General features: G+C 47.7%; 1 pseudogene across 1 annotated transcript; it reads right to left on the reverse strand.

Moving 5' to 3' along the window:
• Window positions 1-451: 451 nt before the first annotated feature.
• On the reverse strand, window positions 452-2,148 carry LOC310671011 (large ribosomal subunit protein eL32-like; annotated as a pseudogene). Its single transcript has 2 exons — window positions 2,027-2,148; window positions 452-883 (listed from the first exon to the last, which is right to left on the reverse strand). The product of its transcript is annotated as a large ribosomal subunit protein eL32-like (transcript).
• Window positions 2,149-23,039: the final 20,891 nt, after the last annotated feature.

Consider the following 23,039-nt stretch of genomic DNA (forward strand, 5'->3'; position numbering starts at 1 on the left):
CACTGCAGTTCAACAATTAACAAGCCATTTAAAATATATAAAAGAAAATTAAGTGAGCATGAAGCTTACCAACAGGCCAATTAATATCCCAAAGGAACCCTAAAGCTAGTGACAGTATTAACTAGCAACTCCATACCCTCAAACATTTCTCCGATGAAAATAAGGACATCCTTTTCCATAATAAACCACCATCATAATTGTATTATTTATACCCCGCCCGTCAAACTGGGTTGCCCCACCACTCTGGCTGGCTTCCACCATATATAAAAGCATGATAAAACATTAAACTTTAAACAACTTCCCTATATAGGGCTGCCTTCAGATGTCTTCTAAAGGTTTTTAAGTTCCTTATCTCCTTGGCTCAGGGGTTGCATGACTCCATGCATTCCTCTGATGAAAATAGAAACGTCCTAAGGAAAAGCGGGACATTGTTGTTGTTTTTACTTTTTATTAAATACAGTTGTACAAGAGCAACTATTTATTCATTTTCCTCACTGCGCAGTCTGGCATTTGGATTGGTGCCTTTGATAGCTGAGCTGCTCTTTCCACAATTACCTTCTGATTTTTGGATGAAACATTGTGAGCAATCTCTGCACAATAGGACATCATCAGCACCTCCAGGTCTTTGATGTTGTGGACAAGGAACTTTCTGAATCCTGAAGGCAACATCTGCTTTGTCTTCTTACTGCTACCATACCCAATGCTGGGCATCAAGAATTGGCCCTTGAACCTTCTGCGGACTCTGTTGTCAATACCTCTGGGCTTCTGCTAGTTACGCTTAATTTTGACATAGCGATCAGATTGATGGCAGATGAACTTCTTGGTCCTCTTCTTGACGATCTTAGGCTTGCTGAGGGGTCTGAGTGTTAAGTTGTGGGTGAACCTATCAGACGACACAGCGATTCTTCAAACAGCTCTTGTTTATTCACAGGCCCAGAACAGAACTGGACTGAAGGGTTCAGCCAACCTGCTTATATAGAGCTCCACTACAAAGCAACAGTAACAACTTTCTGTAACTATCCAATCACTGAACGTCACTTTCGATTCCTTATTTGCATATGTGGACCTGAGTGAAAACTATCTACAGTACCCCCCTGCTGGCCCAGGGTGAGAACTTCAGTACATAATACTGAGGGCTGGCATAGTGTCTGCTGTAGAATGGCGGCACCCGCGCAGGGAGGGAGCGCGGAGAGAAAGAGCCAAAAAGCGGGACATTCTGAGATCAAATCAGAAACCAGGACAGCTTCTGTAAATCTGGGACTGTCCTTGGCATAGCTGTCAAGTGTCCCTTATGTGAAGGGACAGTCCCTTATTCCAGCACCATGTCCCGCTGCTGTCCCTTATTGATGGATGTCCCTTAAATTTCAAAGGAAGCAGCTCCTCTCCCCCCCTCCCTGCCAGCCAGGGAGGAGGGAGGCTCCAACTGTGTTGCTTGGCTGTGTTGCTCACCCAATAAGAAGTCTAAGAACAACTGGGGGTGGAGCTTGCATGCCTTGTGTGTGGCTAGTTAATGCAAGCTGAGGAGTTTTTTGAATGCCGGACGCCATTTTGTTGCACGTGCTGCTGCAAACTTTGCAGTGCAAAGCCAGGCTGGGGAGCCATCTTAAGTTGAGGCTGCATAGGCCTTGTGGTGCATGTGATTCAGATTCTCTTCTGTTGAACCTCTGGTTACAAAGTTGGTTGGACAGTGTTCTCGTAGCTACCAGCATGAGTTTCACCAGACTGCAGGAGGACAGGAAGACTGGAGTGCCTGGAACAGGTGAGGCTGCTGATCCCTTATTTTCAAGGCTGCTGGTCCCTTATTTTCAAATCTGTAAGTTGACAGCTATGGTCCTTGGGGGGGTTGCAACTTTCTCCAGCCCCATGACACTTTTATACGATGAACTCAGAATGTCAGAAACCTCCCTTACAGTTATTTGGGCAGCTCTGTCTTTCCAAAGGCTCCTGAGGGCATGGGCTGGTGAAAACAGCCACCCCAGGAATGAAAAACACAGCCTCTTTTCCCTCCCTCTCTTCCCTCACCCACCTGCCGAAGTGGGTTGAGCAACGCCTGCTGTGGAGCCTCGTGGTGGGCAACTGGCCGAGTGACCACTTAGCCGTGGATTGAAAGCTAATCACTATCACTACCCGGTGCCTGGGAAGCCCCATCGCCCCACCGCAGAAATGTTTCATGAATCAGCTTGAAAGGAAAACTAAGATGAAACACTTTGCTTCTGCCAGCCTAAGGGGAATCAGGAGGTTGCTCTTTCAAATTACGTTTAGAGGAAAGAGCTCAATTCAGACCCCAATTTAAACACCTCTGAGGGTTAGGAAAGCTTTAGTATGCAGTCGGTCTTCAATATAATACATTAACCATCCTATTAGCTCTTCTTGGGGAGGGGCCATGGTTCAGTGGTAGAGTGCAGGCATGCACCGCATACAGAAAGGCCCGGCTTTGCTTCCAGTTAAACGGCTCTCAGGAGGCAGAGGCTCCTCTCTCAGCTGGAGATCTTTAGGGTCCCTGCCACTGCAGGTAGAGCAAAATGGTCTCACTCAACTGTTACCACTGGTTTCCGGAAGGGTAGCTGTGTTAGCCCCCAGCAGTCTGTTGGCACTGTAAAGACTGGCGACTTGTTATGGCATGAGCTTTTTGTTTGAACTTTATAAGATGCTTGAAGGGTTAGCCGGAGTTACAAGGGGTGTGGAGGGGGGATTGGGAAGGAAGGAAAGCAAATGCAGAAAAGCACAAGGACTGTAGTGTTGCCATGTGTCCAGAATTTCCTGGACATAGTCAGGATTCATAGAATCATAGAATCATAGAGTTGGAGGAGACCACAAGGGCCATCAAGTCCAACCCCCTGCCAAGCAGGAAACACCATCAGAGCACTCCTGACATATGGTTGTCAAGCCTCTGCTTAAAGACCTCCAAAGAAGGAGACTCCACCACACCCCTTGGCAGCAAATTCCACTGTCAAACAGCTCTTACTGTCAGGAAGTTCTTCGGTCGTCAGAAACAGTGTCCGGGCAGAAATCGCTGAAATGTTCAGGAAAGTCCGGACGAATCGCAATAGATTTTGGTGAATTTCCTTTAAAATAGCTCAAAGTGTTCTTTTTTGAGATTTTTGAGCTCAACTACTGTGCCAAAAAGGGACGCGGGTGGCGCTGTGGGTTAAACCACAGAGCCTAGGACTTGCCGGTTGGAAGGTCAGAAGTTTGAATCCCCGCAACAGGGTGAGCTCCCGTTGCTCGGTCCCTGCTCCTGCCAACCTAGCAGTTCGAAAGCACGTCAAAGTGCAAGTAGATAAATAGGTACCACTCCGGTGGGAAGGTAAATGGCATTTCCGTGCACTGCTCTGGTTCACCAGAAGCAGCTTAGTCATGCTGGTCACATGACCCGGAAGCTGTACACCGGCTCCCTCGGCCAATAAAGCGAGATGAGCGCCGCAACCCCAGAGTCGGCCACAACTGGACCTAATGGTCGGGGCTCCTTTACCTTTAACCTTACTGTGCCAAGAAAAAAGAAGTCCAACAACTTTTGCGTCCGGATAGCAACCCTAAGATATGGCACCCACTCACTCCACTTGTGTTGATAATACAGACATTCTGTCATTGGTAAACCAATTAACACTTGTAGGGTAAGATTCGACTTATGGGTACCACTAGCAGAAGCCACTGCAGGGGCTCCAGTTAGTGCAACAAAGGGTTCCCCTCTCTCCTTCTTCTGCACCCCATGTCCCCCTTCTTTTGGCTCTGGGGCGGCACAGAACAGTGTGTGGTAGGACGAGAGCTGGCCGTGAAGGTGTTCACCTCCTGTGGAGTCACGCCCCAGATCTGAAGATACATGTTCTCTCCCCAAAGCTGAAGCAATTGCAGATGAATAAGAAGTGGTGGAGCAATCAGGGATGATATTCTGGGTGGCCTGCAGTTCACCTTTGTGGGGAATGGTGGGACAAAGGGCCTCAAAACTCAAAATAACCAGGATGGTGTTTTCTGGGAGATTGTCAGTGGAGTGGAGTTTCCTCAGAAAGTCAGTGGAATCCCATAAGTAACTTGGGAGTACCTGTGGCATATGATCTGACGACGGAGGACACTCTAGGCAACTTGAGGGGCCTCTTTGGAGGTCCTTGACTGCTTGGACAAAATGTCCTCTCTTTCACAATTCGCCATCATCATATGACAGGAAGGAAAAGGTAGCAGCAGGAACATTAGGGCTCAGTTGCCAATGACTGAGAAAATTGATACCAGCAGATGAAGTTGATGGATTACATGGAACTGGCGGAAATGACTGGCAGAATCCGAGACCAGGGAGAAGAGTTGGTGGAAGAAGACTGGAAAAAATTTAAAGCCTATTTACAAAAACATTGTAAAATTAATGAATGTTAGAAGGATGCTGGAATGAAGTTATGTGGTTTTAGCAGAAATGTAATAAAGACTTAAGTAAAAGTGGATTGCTAACGGGATAAAATGAAAAATTTAAGGTTAGATTGTTAAGATAAATTATAGAACAAAAATTGAGTAAGATGGAAAGAATTTGCTGAATTAGTTAATTGAAATAGAATACAAAAAAGGGAGGTGTGAGGAGGTCGAGGAACCAAGTTAATGAAAGGTAAAGATATGGAACATTGGATGTGTGTGTTTAATGTATTTTTTTTCATTTTTCTCTTTTTTTCTTTTTCTTTTTGTATTGTTGTAGTGTTATTTTTTTATTGTAACTGTAATGTATGTTTTGTTAAATTTATATTGTTTCCTTTTCTCTCTTTTTCTTTTTTCTGTAATCTCCAAACCTCTAATAAATATTTTTAAAAAAATAAAAAAAGAGAAAATTGATACCAGGTTAAGGTTTAACACCCCCTCAAAAAAAGCAGGCCTACTGTGCCTTTCTGTTTCCATTCCAGGCAGAAGTTCGAGAGGTGAAGCCTGTCCCCATATCTCCATTCCGGGGAAATCTCTACCACTCGAATCCCTGCAAGTCACAAAGCTGTTAAACACACAGTAGCCTTATCAGGAACAGAGGTTCCAACTACCAAGGGGTATATTTGTAGGAGGAAGTGCAGGGAATAATCCTTTGGGAAGGAGAGTTTATGAGGCCTTGTCCAACCCAGGGAAAGGAAACCCACACACCCAAGTGGCCAGTTGCCAGAGGACTGTGCGTCAGGCTTAGGAGCCGAGTCAAATGCCGCTAGCTGCCAAACCAAGGAGGCTAAAATGCTTCCATCTGGCAAGTTCTTCATGGGGAGCAGAGGGGAGGCTGCGACAAGCGAAAGCTGCTCATTATGTGTGGGTCGCCCTAATCTCTATGTCACATAGAGGAGGGAGAAAGGTTGTTTTCTGCTGCTCCAGAGAAGCGGACATGGAGCAATGGATCCAAACTACAAGAAAGAAGATTCCACCTCAACATTAGGAAGAACTTCCTGACAGTAAGATCTGTTCGACAGTGGAATTTGCTGCCAAGGAGTGTGGTGGAGTCTCCTTCTTTGGAGGTCTTTAAGCAGAGGCTTGACAACCATATGTCAGGAGTGCTCTGATGGTGTTTCCTGCTTGGCAGGGGGTTGGACTCGATGGCCCTTGTGGTCTCTTCCAACTCTATGATTCTATGATTCAATGACAGCCACAATTGCATGGTAAATGATGTAGAGCAGTGTTTTTCAACCACTGTTCCGTGGCACACTAGTGTGCCGTGAGATGTTGCTTGGTGTGCCGTGGGAAAAATTGAAAAATTCGAAAGATTTTTTTAAAAAAATATTTCAAATTTTCGCCCACTAGGCGGGCGCCGGACTGTGTCCTAGGTATGGGGGGGGTTGACCCCACCCTTGGCCAGCAGGGGCGCCGATTGGCGCTCCTCAGGGGGACACCCTCCACTTTTCTGATGTCCGGGCTGTGATTGGTCCAGACTCCAGCCTGGACCTATCACAGTAGGACATCATCTTCCGACTTCCTTCCGGCCCAAGCACAGTGTGCGCAGCAGCGGAGAGAAGAAGACGTCGCGACTCGAGTCACCAGGAGGACCGGAGAAGTTGTCATTTTATTTCTCTTCAGTCTCCACTGAATGCCTTGACTGGGTTAGGGACCCTTATAGCTCAGCATCAGTTGGTGGAAAGGACATGACTTTACAGGAGCAGGAGGAACTAACTGAACTGAGACAAAATCGTGGTTTCAAGCTAAGATTTGCTGATCTACCTTTGGACAGTTTTTGGTTGGATACTGCAAAGGAGTTCCCCCTTCTGGCTATTTTGACATTGCTCCCATTTTCCACTACATATCTGTGTGAGATGAGCTTTTCAAGCATGATTGCTATAAAAACTAAATAGAGAGAGACTGAGAGCTGTTGACGAAGAGCTACGTGTGTGTCTTTCTCCGATTCCAGCCAGAATATCAGCTTTGTGTTCAGCCAAACAGGCCCAGGTTGCGCACTGAATAAAGTATTTTATAATTTTTCATATTTCTGTTTACTTACTATTTCATAATAAAGTAATTATAAAATACTTTCTTTGTGTTTATTTGATTCCTATTCAAGAGAATTACTTTATATATAGTCAATACAGGCACAGAGTTAATTTTTTTAACATTTTCTAATGGTGGTGTGCCTCGTGATTTTTTTCATGAAACAAGTGTGCCTTTGCCCAAAAAAAGGTTGAAAAACACTGATGTAGAGACTCTAACTCAGGGGTGGACCCACAACTCCTACCATCGCTGACCATTGGCCATGCTGTCTGGGGCCGCTGGTGGTTGGAGTTTAGCAGCAACTGGGAGGCCACAGGTTCCCAACCCTGCTTTAAGTGGGAGAATCCCTATGGGTAGCAGCTTTCAAACACAAGGGCCGTTTTCGTTGGCAGCAAGTGGCCCTTGGTGTCATCGATGGCCACAACCTGATTGCCTTGAGCATCAGGAGTGCCCATTTCTGACAGTCCTGGCGCCATCTTTCTTGGGCAAGGCTTACAGTCAATCTTACAGTGCCCAAAGGAAAGCACTCAGCTCTCACCCGAGTAAACCCTACACAAATCTGGAGTGGAGTCCCTAAGATGGTTGGATGGCTCCTTGTACGCGGCCTTCTGGCAACTCCTTCAGCCAAGCTGGTGCCAAAAATGTTGCTCTGCTTTCCTTTGGACCGCATCAACGAGGCCAAGAGGGGGGTCTTGTCATTTGGGCAGCCCAGAAGCTCCAGCCCAGGCTTGCACCCTGAGGAGGTCAATTTGATGCTGCTGACACAGAGGTCTGGCTTCACCCCAGGAGAAGAAGAAGAAGAGTTTGGATTTGCTATCCTGCTTTATCACTACCCTAGGTAAAGGTAAAGGTACCCCTGCCCGTACGGGCCAGTCGTGTCCGACTCTAGGGTTGTGTGCTCATCTCGCTCAAGAGGCCGGGAGCCAGCACTGTCCGGAGACACTTCCGGGTCACGTGGCCAGCGTGACGAAGCGGCATCTGGCGAGCCAGCACCAGTGCAGCACACGGAAATGCCGTTTACCTTCCCGCTATAAAGCGGTACCTATTTATCTACTTGCACTTAGAGGTGCAAGGTCTTTCGAACTGCTAGGTGGGCAGGAGCTGGGACCGAATGACGGGAGCTCACCCCACCGCGGGGATTCGAACCGCCGACCTTGCGATCAGCAAGTCCTAGGCACTGAGGTTTTACCCTCAGCGCCACCCGCGTCCCCTTATCACTACCCTAGGGAGTCTCAAAGTGGCTAACATTCTCCTTTCCCTTCCTCCCCCACAACAAACACTCTGTGAGGTGAGTGGGGCTGAGAGACTTCAAAGAAGTGTGACTAGCCCAAGGTCACCCAGCAGCTGCATGTGGAGGAGCGGAGACGCGAACCCGGTTCACCAGATTACGAGTCCACCGCTCTTAACCACTACACCACACTGGCTCTTGTGCACTCCATTGTCTCTTGAGATGGAGAGATGCCAACAACATAGGAAAGCAGGTCTGCTGCATCTTTGTGCTTCATTACTTCAACATATCCAGCAGGAGAATGCAAAGCATTCTGCTTTCTTGTCAAAGCACTACCTTCGTGGGATCCAGCCATCAATATCTCACTAGGTAAAGTTGGTATAAAATCTGAAGTTTGTGTGTGTGTGTGTGTGTGTGTGTGTGCTGGTTCGATTGTAAGCCGGAGGATCATTACCATGAAAGAGACTGTGGAATGGCAGCTTTTAGTAAAACAAACGAAAAGCTGTATTTAGTGTCTTTTGCCACATTGTGAGAGGAATGAATAAAACACTTTATAATATATTTTACAGCTGCCATTTCTTAGGGTTTTCTGCTTCACAATGGCTGGGGAGTAGCTGTAAAAACATTTTGTTGTTTGAAGCTGCTCTATTGAAAGAATGCATATTAATTGCCTCATCATTCCTGAAACTGTTGTTTCGGAGAGTTTGGGACCAGGGGTTTACACAGAGACAGCAGCTGCATCTGGGAAGAAGAGGCTGGGCAAAGGAGGACAAGTTGAAGGTAGTGTCATGGGTGACTAGCAGAAGCAAGGAAGCAGAGAAAACAGTGTTTGGCCACCGCCAAAACAAAGAGAGAGAAATTTAGATAGATTGCTTTGAGCGGGTCTCTGAGCCGCAGGGATCCCGAACTACCAAGGAGTTGGGAAAGAAGGAGGATTTCAGGGAGGTGTGTGGAGAACAAAGGAGATAAGGGAAACCAGGGAAGAAAACCTGACAGGAAAGATAAGGAAGGCGCCATTTTTAGAGGGCCATTCTTCCGCACCCTGTGTTTCAGACCATAAGACACACGTGTGAAAAGTGGGCTTTTGTGTGAGGAGCCCAAACAGGGGGGAGAGCAAAGCTGAAGGAGGCAGGAATTGATGGCACTGGGCCCTTGTTTAATCTTCCTGGGAAAATGTGAAGGAGTAAAATGGCCACCTTCTCCAAAACAGCTTGGGTAGTGGCAGTGGCATAGCAAGGTCAGGTGGTACCCGGTGTGGAAAATTTCTTGTGATTCCCCCCCCCCCTTGATTTTTTTTTTTTTTTAAAAATTGGCCTGCAAAAACGGTTTGACTTTATTTCATATTTTTGGGGGGGAGCCAGAGTTGTTGAAAGCTCAACATCAAAAAAGCTAAGATCATGGCCACTGGTCCCATCACCTCCTGGAAAATAGAAGGGGAAGAAAGGGAGGCAGTGAGAGATTTTACTTTCTTGGGCTCCATGATCACTGCAGGTGGTGACAGCAGCCACGAAATTAAAAGACGCCTGCTTCTTGGGAGAAAAGCAATGACAAACCTAGACAGCATCTTAAAAAGCAGAGACACCACCTTGCTGACAAAGGTCCGTATAGTTAAAGCTATGGTTTTCCCAGTAGTGATGTGTGGAAGTGAGAGCTGAACCATAAAGAAGGCTGATCGCCGAAGAATTGATGCTTTTGAATTATGGTGCTGGAGGAGACTCTTGAGAGTCCCATGGACTGCAAGAAGATCAAACCTCTCCATTCTGAAGGAAATCAGCCCTGAGTGCTCACTGGAAGAACAGATCGTGAAGCTGAGGCTCCAATACTTTGGCCACCTCATGAGAAGAGAAGACTCCCTGGAAAAGACCCTGATGTTGGGAAAGATGGAGGGCACAAGGAGAAGGGGACGACAGAGGACGAGGTGGTTGGACAGTGTTCTCAAAGCTACCAGCATGAGTTTGACCAAACTGCAGGAGGCAGTGGAAGACAGGAGTGCCTGGTGTGCTCTGGTCCATGGGGTCACGCAGAGTCGGACACGACTAAACGACTAAACAACAATTGTGTCCTTAAATTCGTATTACAGTATTGAAATGTCCTGACTCTAGGCTTGAGGCAGGCTTTGCATAACCTGATATGCGAATTTGGGGCTGGTGGGACAGCCCATTCTTTAAAGTGGAAGAGGGAATGGGTTGGACATTCAAGTCCTTCGTTATTTATTTCCATGGTCGAAAGGCAGCTAAAGATTTATCTTTCTGAATCATTGCTATTATAAGAGGGAATTGTCTGAGCATCCGTCATTGGTTGCCAGTACAGACTGTTGTTGCGGGGTCACTGACCAGCTGAACATTACTGTTTAGCCCATTAGTATTTTCATTAAAAAATACCACTCGGAATAACTCAACTTATTCTTAGGGCAAAAGAAACATGCAATCTGTCTCTGCAATTACAGTTGCTAAGGAATTGGAATGGAAGCTGCCGTCATATTACTGTAACTCATTACGGCTACTAATTGGACACTCATCTGACAAGTGCCTTATTGCTTTACTAGGGAGAAAAAGACAATTAGAGACAAAACAAAATTAAAAATCTCTTTATGGCTGTAGGTACAATCAGGTTGCTGTTGTGTGTTTTCCCCCTGCATGGTTACATACTTGTACATTAAGAAGCAACAGCTAATCAGATCTTGTTTCCGCTTTTTGTCTTCGATGCTTGAATCCGATTCCCTCCCACTGTTGTGTCACATCGCCAGAGATAAAGCAACAATAACTTTCAAAGGTGCTGATTGCATCAAAGAACCGTGGACTCCATCAGGAATGGCTGGTTTCCCAGCACATCTGAAAACCAGCCTAGAAACCCTTTGAAGAGTTTGCACAACAAATATGTACCATCATTTTTTCTTGGCTTAGGATGCCATCCCCTTTCTAGGAAGAAAAACTAAAGGAAAAATAAAAGGCTTTTTTTCGCTTTTCTGCAGTAAATCACAAAATATCCCACACCAGCCTTACCAGAATTCAATTTTAGTTCTAAGGCACGTGTCCCTGGCTGTGCGAAACATATAAACAGCTGTCATTCCAATAGATATTAATTTATATTGTTTTTCATTCCAGCCCTCGGTGCACCGGCTCACAAAGCGAACAGGGTGGCACTGTGAGCTTTACATAAAGACATCTGCTTGAAAGCCTCACAGTAGCTCCAATGGGGAAACTGCACCTGGACTTCTGCTTGTGTTCTTATTTATTTATTTTCAAACACTGCGACGGAATTGCTTCTTGGCTCTCTGCTTTGCAACCCACCTCAGCTCTCAGTCCTTCTGTACCGCTCCCTGCTACCCACCCCCCACCCCCAATTTCTTTTCCATCAGTCAGAAGGAAATTAAATTCCAGAACGCTTTCTGGTGCCACGTGTAAAGGGAAGCCAGGATTTCAGTGCCATGTGGATTTGATTCAAAACAACACCCCCCCCAAAAAAGAGGCAACTGGGGGGGGGGGGGAGAGAGAGAGGAGGAGGGGGGGGAGGAGGGAACAAAACTGGTTGTCTGGAAATCGGTAGCATCCACCCAACTATTAAAAAGGCTTTTTTAAGTGCTTGAAAATTCCCAGGGGTGGTGGTGACCAGATCAGCAGCCTGACCAGCTGTTTCACATTTCAGAGAAAGGATCTCTCCTTGAACCCTCCCTCCCTCCCTCCTTTTCTTTGGGTTTAGGATTTTCATGGGCCAAAGGAAATCTTGCTGTCTTGTCAAACTACAGCAGGAAATAGGAAGGGGAGTTTAAGCACAGCTGATCAGGTTGGTAGGAGGACCTGCTCTGAGCTATTGGCTTCAGGTGTGGAGACAGGGAAGCTGTAAAAACAGGAAAGGAAACCCCTTTGGCTTCTGGGGATTTGGGCTGCTCCAGATTCTTCACTCTTTGGGGACCCCAGCAAGAGAACCCTTAAAATGGCACAGAAAGAAGAGTCTAGGTGATCAAGGTAGGGTTTTCCCTGGTGCAGTGGTGCCATTGTGGGACATAGTATGTTTCTATGTGTGTTGGAAGCCACACAGAGTGGCTGGGGCAACCCAGCCTGGTGGGGATAATAATAATAATAATAATAATAATAATAATAATAATAATAGGCCTAAAAGCAAGTGGTTTAACCCCACTCCAGAGTCAATGAAATTATTCACATTGCCATCGGAAAGGTTGTTTCTCATGAGACGATTAGGATTTTCTTTTTTTATTTAAAGTTTTTATTATTAAAATAATTCAGCATTAATACACACATATTGCGAATATACAAGCGTACAAACACACATTTCATACAATTCTTAAAAATGTTCAAACATACCTACACGCAATCCCACATACAATTCCTTTTCCCATCACCATCTACCACCCCTCACCCCACCTTTGTGTTATCTACTCAATTGCAATTTCTTTCCACTTCTATTACTTTCTTTCACACACCTTTAACCTAATTTCATGCTTCTTTTTCTGTTACACATTGTTATCCATCTTATTTAGTATTTCAGTATTTAAAACGGAGCTTGTTTATTCTAATAGGAGTTCTGATTTTTCGATATGGTTTTGCAAGTATCCTTTAAACACCTTCCAGTCCCTGTCTATCTTCTCTTTTGAGATCCTTCCCATTTCTCCCATTGTTTTCGATATATTGTAGTACTCCAATAATTTGGCAAGCCACTTTTCCCATTTTTCGCAATCAATAGCGGCTATTGTTGCGTATAAATATAATGTCTTGTCTTCTTCCTTTAGACTTCCTGGTACTATTCCCAATAGAAAACCTTCTGGTGTTTTCCTAAATGAATATCTGAACATTGTTTTCATTTCGTTATATACTGTTTCCCAAAACTGTTTGCTGTTTAAACAATCCCACCATATATGCATCATAGTACCTTTTCCAGTGTTGCATCAATGCAACGATGCGAGATGATTAGGACTTTCAAACTATCCAAGAGTCAGTGGTGGAGCATCATGCTCCAGCACCAGGGAGGGGGGTGGAGAGCAGGTGGGGGCGGGGCTGGCGTGCGTCCTGGGGGCGTGGCACGCCGCCTATGGGGGCGTGGCGCCCAGCACGGGCAGGGAACAGCCGCAATAGCACCCCACCGGGATCACGCAACACTCCCCTCGCACTCCTCTTCGTCTGCCACTGCCAAGAGTGCCACCAGCGGTAATAGGGAGACCACAGGACCAAAGTACTAATAGCTGTGACCTGCTTGCCAACTCCAAATGCAAGAGTTTTTGTTGTTGGGGTTTTTTTTGCGGACCAAGATGAGATGTGGTGATGCTGGCAATCAATTTAGGGTGGAAATGGGAGGCTGGCCGGTTGGCTGGTCATTTGCTAACCCTCCCTTGTAGGTGGGGCTGGAGCAGGGGGCGGCAAGGTTTACCTCACCTGGGCTGGTTCCAGTGGCGTAGCGTGGGGGTGCAGGGGGGGGCCGGCCGCACCGGGTGCAACATCTGGGGGTTAGGGTTGTTGCTGTTTAGTCGTTCAGTCGTGTCCGACTCTTCGTGACCCCATGGACCAGAGCAGGCCAGGCACTCCTGTCTTCCACTGCCTCCCGCAGTTTGGTCAGGTTCATGTTTGTAGCTTCGAGAAATCCACGGGTTAGGGGACGCAAATTACTTGCCTTCCCCCGGGTGCTGACAACCCACGCTACGCCACTGGCTGGTTCACTCCAGCAGAGATCCCTCTGTGGGCTGGATCGCACGTGCTCCCCCACACAATTTTCGGCGTCTGTGTCTGCGTATATGTGATTTTCGGCGTCTGTGCCTGTGCAGACACAGTTTTCGGTGACTGCACAGGCACAGACACAATTTTCGGCACAGCGGAAGCGAGTCCCCGCGCTGTGCTGTGCTGTGCTGGTTTAGCGCAGCGTGTAGGGACTCGCCAAGTGGGTGGCTCTGTTCAGAGGTGGCTCATGGGCAGGTTAAACGATCCCCGTGGGCCGCTTTTGGCCCATGGGCCTTAAGTTGCCTACCCCTGGGCTGGAGGGATCAATCAGGCGAACAGCCCAGTCTCAGGTGGGCACTGCAAGCTCCCTCTGCACCAGAAATGCGGAACCTCAGGCCCAGGGGCCAAATGCAGCTCCTGTTAGGCCTCTCTATTAATAATAATAATAATAATAATAATAATAATAATAATAATAATATTTTTATTTATACCCTGCCCTCCCCAGCCAAGGCCGGGCTCAGAGCGGCTTACAAGCAATAATAAAAACAAGATGAATGCTTACAACTTAAAAACAAAAGTAAATACAACATTAAAATAATGGAACATTAAAATATTCAAATGTAGCCTCATCGCAGGAGGAGAAGGAAAAGAAAAAAGAAAGAGAAGGAGGGAGGGAATCAAATTGGCTCCAAGCCAAAGGCCAGGTGGAACAACTCTGTCTTACAGGCCCTGCGGAAAGAAATCAGATCCTGCAGGGCCCTGGTCTCATGAGGCAGAGCGTTCCACCAGGCTGGAGCCAGAGTTGAAAAGGCCCTGGCTCTGGTTGAAGCTAATCTGACTTCCTTAGGGCCTGGGACCTCTAGGGTGTTTCTATTTATGGACCTTGAGGCTCTCCGTGGGGCATACCGGGAGAGGCGGTCCCGTAGGTACGAGGGTCCTAGGCCATGAAGGGCTTTAAAGGTCAAAAGCAGCACCTTAAATCTGACCCTGTACTCCACCGGGAGCCAGTGCAGCTTGAAAAGCACTGGGTGAATATGCTCCCATGGCAGAGACCCCGTGAGGAGCCTCGCTGCTGCATTCTGCACCCACTGGAGTTTCTGGGACAGCTTCAAGGGCAGCCCCGCGTAGAGCGAATTACAGTAGTCAAGCCTGGAGGTGACCGTTGCATGGATCACTGTGGCCGGGTCTATTGGTCTCTTTGGACTCCTCCCCAGAGCACAAACCACCTCCCCGTTGGGCACACCCCTCACCATCATTCCCTAACGGCTTTAAAAACCCCCACCATTGGGACAGAAACCCTACAACATGATCTGGGCATCTTAATCCTGCGAGAGAGAGACATTGTCAGTACCATTAGAAGTGTGTGGAGGTGTGGGTGTGGGGGGCTTTGGGAGTTGTGTTTTTATAGCCCATCTGATCTATGCAGCTTAACTCAGGAGGAAATCCCCTTTTTTATATATAAATATTTTATTAAGTTTTTTACACAAAAAATAAGACCAAAAAAAAGCAACAACAAAAGAAAAAAAGCAGAAAAATACAAAATTACAAAAACACAGAACGACAAAAGACATCAAAAAGAAAAGGCATAATAAAAACAATTCCATCTTCATAATATTCCTTGCATTTACTTATTTCCCAGACTTCCCCACACCTCCCTTCACTGTATTCCAGATCATATATTTAATCAGCAAATCCCTTCCCTCTGTCTTAATTGATCTTTGTCTTAATTTTGGTATCTTAATATAACTTAATCTCCTTAATATCTTAAAATATTAAATCTTTTAAACTCAGGAGGACCTGATTGAGCTCTGTGGTGTTTACTTATTATTATTCTTAAAATTTCTATACCTACACCTGTAGTTCTAACTGCGGTTCACAACATAAAAATCCAAGATAAAAACACAAAATACATGATAAAAAAAAAACAAGAACAGAATACACAAACCACCCCCCACCAACACATTTAGAAGGGGTATAAAGTATTATTCAGCCAAAAGCCTGGTAGAGGAAAATTTTTGCTTGGTGCCTGAAGGTGAAGGCGCCAGGCGAGTCTCCCTTGGGAGAGCATTCCACAAATGGGGAGCCAACGCAGAAAAGGCCCCTTTTCATGTTGCCACCCTCTGGACCAGGTATAGGCAACCTCGGCCCTCCAGACGTTTTGGGAGTACAACTCCCATGATCCCTAGCTAGCAGGACCAGTGGCCAGGGATGATGGGAATTGTAGTCCCCAAACATCTGGAGGGCCGAGCTTGCCTATGCCTGCTCTGGACCTCTTGTGGAAGAGGCACACAAAAATGGGCCTCGGAGGATTATCTTGGGGTCTGAGTAGCAGGAATGCCAAACTGACCCTGCGACCATGGGTGCCATGCAGCGTGCATAGCCCTGGCACCAAAATTTGGGGTGTGTGGCATTTTAATGGGGAACTTTGTGGGTGCTCGGGCACCCAGGGCCCCGGGAGTTGGCACCTACGCTGAGTAGGTTCCTATGGGGAGAGGTGGCCCTTGAGTTTTTGCGTTCTTGAGCAGTTTAAGGCTTTATAGGTCAAAAACAGCACTTTGAATTAGGTCTGGAAACTTAATTGGCAGCCAATGTAGCTTGTGCGGTACTTTTAAGCAATGGTGTGCAGGCATGAAGCCCAGTGGCGTAGCGTGGGGGGTGCAGGGGGGCCCGTCCGCACTGGGCGCAACATCTGGGGGGGCGCGCTCGCACTCGCAGCTCTCTGCCCCTACCTGGCTCACTCTCTCTCTCTCACTGCAGTGCTGGCTGTGAGAATCCGATCCGAGCCGCCGGGTCGCCGCCCACTGTGGAGGGGGGAGGGCTGCCAGGCATGCGGTGCGGTGCGGAGAGAGAGCGAGGGACCATCTGGGGGAGGGACAGTGCAGCGGGGGGCGCAAATTACTTGCCTTGCCCCAGGTTAGGGGGCGCAAATTACTTGCCTTGCCCCGGGTGCTGACAACCCACGCTACGCCACTGATGAAGCCATAAGCCTTCAGGCAAATTGTCAGCTTGGCAGCAATGGGGACGAAAGGGAGCAAAGCAGGAACAGCTCACCTGAGTAAGAGGGTGGTCAGCACCCATGAGGTGGACTGGAAGCACCCACAACCCTCAAGCCAACCTTGCCCCATCTCAAACTGCTCTCTTGTTGGCCAGGTTTGCCTACCTAACTATTTACCATATTTTTTGCTCTATAAGACTCACTTTTTCCCTCCTAAAAAGTAAGGGGAAATGTGTGTGTGTCTTATGGAGCGAATGCAGGCTGCACAGCTATCCCAGAAGCCAGAACAGCAAGAGGGATTGCTGCTTTCGCTGTGCAATGATCCCTCTTGCTGTTCTGGCTTCTGGGATTCAGAATATATTTTTTTCTTGTTTTCCTCCTCCAAAAACTAGGTGTGTCTTATGGTCTAGTGCGTCTTATAGAGCAAAAAATACGGTAGATTTTCTGTCCTGTATCACCAATCTCTGGCTGAAATTTTGGCAGCAACTTGTGGAATGGCTCTGGCACATGAAAGTCCCACAAGGGAAGGCCTAAATCAGTGATGTCCAAACTTTTTTCAAAAGGGCCAGATTCAATGAAGTGAAGGGCTGTGAGGGCCGACCAAAGTTGATGACCCTTTTTTAGAATTGAAGTTCTTGAGCTTTTTTTTAGGATTTTACCCCCTTAGTTGAGCTTTTTTTAGGAATGAAGTTATTGAGCTTTTATTTCTGGTCAGACCTCACCTGGAGTACTGTGTCCAGTTCTGGGCACCACAGTTCAAGAAGGACACTGACAAACTGGAACGTGTCCAGAGGAGGGCAACCAAAATGGTCAAAGGCCTGGAAATGATGCCTTATGAGGAACAGCTAAGGGAGCTGGGCATGTTTAGCCTGGAGAAGAGGAGGTTAAGGGGTGATATGATAGCCATGTTCAAATATATAAAAGGATGTCATATAGACGAGGGAGAAAGGTTGTTTTCTGCTGCTCCAGAGAAGCGGACACGGAGCAATGGATCCAAACTACAGGAAAGAAGATTCCACCTAAACATTAGGAAGAACTTCCTGACAGTAAGAGCTGTTCGACAGTGGAATTTGCTGCCAAGGAGTGTGGTGGAGTCTCCTTCTTTGGAGGTCTTTAAGCAGAGGCTTGACAACCATATGTCAGGAGTGCTCTGATGGTGTTTCCTGCTTGGCAGGGGGTTGGACTCAATGGCCCTTGTGGTCTCTTCCAACTCTATGATTCTATGATTCTATTTTTTGGGTCGGAGTTGTTGAGCTTCTTTTAGGATTGAAGTTGTTGAGGTTTTCAGGATTTTACCCCAGGAAATATACTGCCACAGGGGCCGAATTAGGCCCCCGAAACGGACTTTGGACATGCCTGAACTAAATGGATAGCAAACAATAGCACAGGACAGCAGAGAGCTGCTTAGGAAAATGACAGGTTTGTTATTGCAGGAGGGTCTTGGTCAAAGTTCCCCCTGGCCGCAGAGAAGAAATGTTGCAGTGGCAGTTCCCAGTGCTTCCATCCTTTTGATTCCTAACTTTCCAACCCATATTTTCCCCATGTGAGATTGAGGAATGGGGATCATCTGCAGGGGAGAAGTGCGGGCATGAAGGGGCTTAACCCCCACCTCCACCAATTCCCCCCCTCAACTGGCTCCCAATTTGGGAGCCAGCGTGTGTGGTTGTTGTTGTTGGACTAGGGAGGTAAAGGTAAAGGGACCCCTGACCATTAGGTCCAGTCGTGACCGACTCTGGGGTTGCGGCGCTCATCTCGCTTTATTGGCCAAGGGAGCCGGCGTACAGCTTCCGGGTCATGTGGCCAGCATGACTAAGCCGCTTCTGTCGAACCAGAGCAGCGCACGGAAACGCCGTTTACCTTCCCGCCGGAGTGGTACCTATTTATCTGCTTGCACTTAGAGGTGCTTTCAAACTGCTAGGTTGGCAGGAGCAGGGACCGAGCAACGGGAGCTCACCCCGTCGCGAGGATTCGAACCACTGACCTTCTGATCGGCAAGCCCTAGGCTCTGTGGTTTAACCCACAGCACCACCCGCGTCCCTATTCTGGACTAGGGAGACCCACGTTCAAATCCACGCTTGGTCCTGAAGCTCACCAGGTGACCTGAGTCAGAAGGTTGTTTTGAGAATAAAACACAGCAGACCACCAGGTATGTTGTGCTGAGCAACTTGGATTTAAATGCAAAAGAAAACGGATGTTAAGTCTTTTTCCCAGCCAGGCTCTTAAACCAGCTTTTTGATGGGGAGAGCAATAATGGGGGTGGGGGTGGGTAAGCATTTGTCCCCCGCATTTCTGTTGTCTTGGCAAAGGAAAATTGGGGGGAAAGGGTTGTTTTTCTTAAGGCAGCATGTAGTTCTACCCAGATGATTTCCTGCATGCTTGTTTTGTCTTGTTAATTTATTCCAATGGCAGGATTTGGGTCCCTTTAAAAGAATTTTGCCTCAGGCTTGTGATAGTAGATTTGACACCAAAGGGCTTTTATGCTCCCCTAGCCCTTTCCAGCCTAGGCCTCAACTCTGTTAATTATTGCTCCAATTAATGGAGGTGAACAGCAGAGGCCGGTTGTTAACAAAGTGGACCTCTGCAGAGATTCTTGGAGGAATAGTTGGAAATGGCCTGCTGGCAGAAGGAGTGTCACTAGACCAAAATGGAGTGATGGAGCGGGGGGGGGGGGATTCAACCTTTGTTGTTTTTGCGTGGGGGGCGGCAGGAGGGGGGCTTGTATGAGAAGGAACCCACAAATCAGAAAGAAAACACCAGACTGTGTCTTGCGATGAACAGATGACTGAAGCCCTCTCGGAGGTGGGAGAAGGCACCCTCCACTCTGCTTTTGCCTTGCCTCCAATCTGGTAGCAAATTAGAATCAAACTTGGCCGGGCCACTTTGAAGTCTCCCTGTTTGAGGTTATTACGGTAAAGGGATAATGAGTGGATGAAAGGAGCCTCTTTAGCCGAGCTTGTTTTCATGGAGACATAGATGAATTAACTTCAGAAGCAGGGAGAGCACTTTGCAATGCCCTGGAAACAGAGGGCACCCGGCTGGCGTTTGCCTGCAGCAGTGGATTAGAGAGAGCGACGCCCCTCTCTCCCCCCCCCCCCCACCCGCCAGGAAGGAACTTCACAGGGGATGCTTCAGTGTCAGATGCTGGAAAGCCAAAAGCTGCATCTGTGGGAGATTTCAGAAAGGGGACGTGAAGGCGGTTCAGTGGGGAGCTGGGCAGACAAAGTGCAGCTGTATTGCAAAACCATATTATTGTCAAATCTGCAGGCATGTGAAGCAGGGTATAATGGCTGTTCAAAGTTTCTGTGAAGCATCTCTACTTCTCGTTCCAGCTTTCACCCAGTGGTATGTTCCCATATTGGGGCCTCCACCCACCCACCCTTTTAGCAAGGGTAAATGTTGCCTTAGTCATGCTGGCCACATGACCCGGAAGCTGTACGCCGGCTCCCTCGGCCAATAAAGCGAGATGAGCGCCCAGAGTCGGCCACGACTGGACCTAATGGTCAGGGGTCCCCTTACCCTTTACCTTTAAAGTTCTGGAGTGTGATTGAATCCCTCCCAGTGGCGTAGTGTGGGTTGTCAGCACCCGGGGCAAGGCAAGTAATTTGCCTAACCCTAACCCCCTAACCCGTGGATTTGCGCCCCCTAACCCTAACCCCCAGATGTTGCGCCCGGTGCGGCCAGGCCCCCCTGCACCCCCCACGCTACGCCACTGATCCCTCCCACAAAATAGTGACTGTCTGGAGGCACCCTAAGCATGAGATCATCTTGTGCAGTCAATGCATTAATTATGTGAAAAAGGAGAGGGACGAGTTGGCCAGCATCTACCCATTTGGATTCATGGCCAACCAGAATGGCCAGGTACATTGCAGAGACAAGTTTAGCTTGAAATTCTCAGCCCGAGGAAGAGTTCTGTATGGCTCCTAATAGATAATCAAAGCATTTTAAGCAGTGATTGATTCAGTCAAAGACAAATGTCTTCCAAGGGTGTGTGCCTATGCAAGGGAGTGAATGGGTTGAGCTTTCTGTCTGCCTGTAACTGATGCAGCAGAGAACAACCGCCTTCCTGGGAGAGATGTGTGAACTCCGTTCTGCCTCCAAGGCATGCACATCCATTCCTGCTAGCTTGTTCTTGTTGTTTAGTCGTTTAGTCGTGTCCGACTCTTCGGGACCCCATGGACCAGAGCACGCCAGGCACTCCTGTCTTCCACTGCCTCCCGCAGTTTGGTCAAACTCATGCTGGTAGCTTCGAGAACACTGTCCAACCATCTCGTCCTCTGTCGTCCCCTTTTCCTTGTGCCCCCCATCTTTCCTCTCTTTTCCAGGGAGTCTTCTCTTCTCCTGAGGTGGCCAAAGTATTGGAGCCTCAGCTTCACGATCTGTCCTTCCAGTGAGCACTCAGAGCTGATTTCCTGCAGAATGGATAGGTTTGATCTTCTTGCAGTCCATGGGACTCTCAGGAGTCTCCTCCAGCACCATAATTCAAAGGCATCAATTCTTCAGCGATCAGCTTTCTTCATGGTCCAGCTTTCACTTCCATACACCACTACTGGGAAAACCATAGCTTTTACTATACGGACCTTTATTGGCAAGGTGATGTCTCTACTTTTTAAGATGCTGTCCAGGTTTGTCATTGCTTTTCTCCCAAGAAGCAGGCGTCTTTTAATTTCGTGGCTGCTGTCACCATCTGCAGTGATCATGGAGCCCAAGAAAGTAAAATCTCTCGCTGCCTCCATTTCTTCCCCTTCTATTTGCCAAGAGGTGATGGGACCAGTGGCCATGATCTTCGTTTTTTTGATGTTGAGCTTCAGGCCATATTTTGTGCTCTCCTCTTTCACCCTCAATAAAAGGTTCTTTAATTCCTCCTCGCTTTCTGCCATCACCAGCTGTGCCAAAAGAGGACGCACAGGTCACCCTCGCTTCTCCCCTTTTCTCATCCAGGTAACATGCAAGAGCCCTCCTTGCTTCTCTTGGGTTCGAGTCCTGCAGGAATGTGGCAGCTGCAAAAAAATTGCATTGCATTCCAAAACGACCTACTGGGGAGTCAGAAATGGAGAAGCAGCTGCCCCTGGGGCAAGTCAAATACCCCACAACCCCTCAAGTCTGGACTGAAAAACCTTTGAACTGACCCTGGTATTGCTTGGCGCTCTGAGATATTTGGCTGAAGTTCTACTTCTTCTTTTTCTCCTTCTGTATTGAGGGAGCAGCACTTTTCCTGTCCTCCGCTGAGGAGGGTTGCAAGATCAGCAGCTGCTGGGGAAAAAACAACAGCAGCAGCAGCCTTCCCCAGAAAGCATTGTAGTCACAAAGGATCCCACTGTGAGCCCCCTAGTATTGATTTAAGATAAGAATTATGTCCAAACCTTCCTATTGTTTTTCTGTCGTCTTCCCTGCTGAGATTTGCAGGCAGTTATGGGATGGGAAGGAATATGCAGGTGCTACAATCTGATAGAATAATAATAATAAGTCGTGTCCTCCCTAAAAAAGGGCACGTGTTGCGGTGAGACCTGGAGACTGACCTCCTGGTTGTGGGTGGGTCTATTGGATAGCCACAACACCCGATTGGTAGGTCCCTTGTTGCTGGGTTTAATCTGGCCAATGGGGTGCAGTCTAAACGGATCGAGGTACCTATATAAACCCATGCAGGTGACCCAGAGCTTCCTCTTTTGGCTCATGTATCGGAACACCTGCCCACCTCTCCCTAATTTCAGGGCCTTTTGCGATTGACCTTGCTATGCCGTCATGTGTCGTCTGTCGTTGGGACAGGGGCACGGCAGGAATTTCCCCACTTGGCTGATTGGCTGTGGCCATTTGGGTTTCGCCCAAAGTTGTCACAACTTGTAAGGTTGCAGATAGGCACTGGTTCATGTGATAGGGATGGGAGACTGCTCTCGCCATCCCTATGTGAAGGGTATTCCGTTAAAGAAATTCAGGGACTCAACTTGGTTTGGTCAACCCCCGAATTGATGCTTTTGAATTACGGTGCTGGAGGAGACTCCTGAGAGTCCCATGGACTGCAAGAAGATCCAACCTCTCCATTCTGAAGGAAATCAGCCCTGAGTGCTCACTGGAAGGACAGATCGTGAAGCTGAGGCTCCAATACTTTGGCCACCTCATGAGAAGAGAAGACTCCCTGGAAAGGACCCTGATGCTGGGAAAGATGGGAGGGCACAAGGAGAAGGGGACGACAGAGGATGAGATGGTTGGACAGTGTTCTTGAAGCTACCAGCATGAGTTTGACCAAACCGCGGGAGGCAGAAGAAGACAGGAGTGCCCGGCATGCTCTGGTCCATGGTGTCACGAAGAGTCGGACACGACTAAACGACTAAACAACAACAAATATAGACTTTTGAACTGCCCACCATGGAGCCCAAGACCACCCCTCCATACAGCATACATGCATCACAGAAGGGGTTTAGCCCAAGACTACCCTCCAATACACCATCCGTAAATCAGAGAAGGGGCGGACTACAACAGAAATCTGAGTGCGTTGTTTTTATACTGCCTGCCAGGTTACCCGATTGGATTACCTGGGCATCCTGGCCACTCTTTTGCTATGATAACTACTCAATTCCTGAATCCAGGTCGCAGGCTCAGCCTTTTCATATCTTAACTGTGCCCTTGAGACAGGATTTGTGCGGAAAGAGAAAACAGGGAGGCTCCCCATTTCCTTCGACCTTGCAGAGAAACATTTGAGGTTAATTTGGAAGAGGCAAATGGTTTCAGGACTTTT

The sequence above is a fragment of the Podarcis tiliguerta genome (genome assembly GCF_965153285.1).
Source record: "Podarcis tiliguerta genome assembly, chromosome: 1".
Lineage (NCBI taxonomy): Eukaryota > Metazoa > Chordata > Lepidosauria > Squamata > Lacertidae > Podarcis > Podarcis tiliguerta.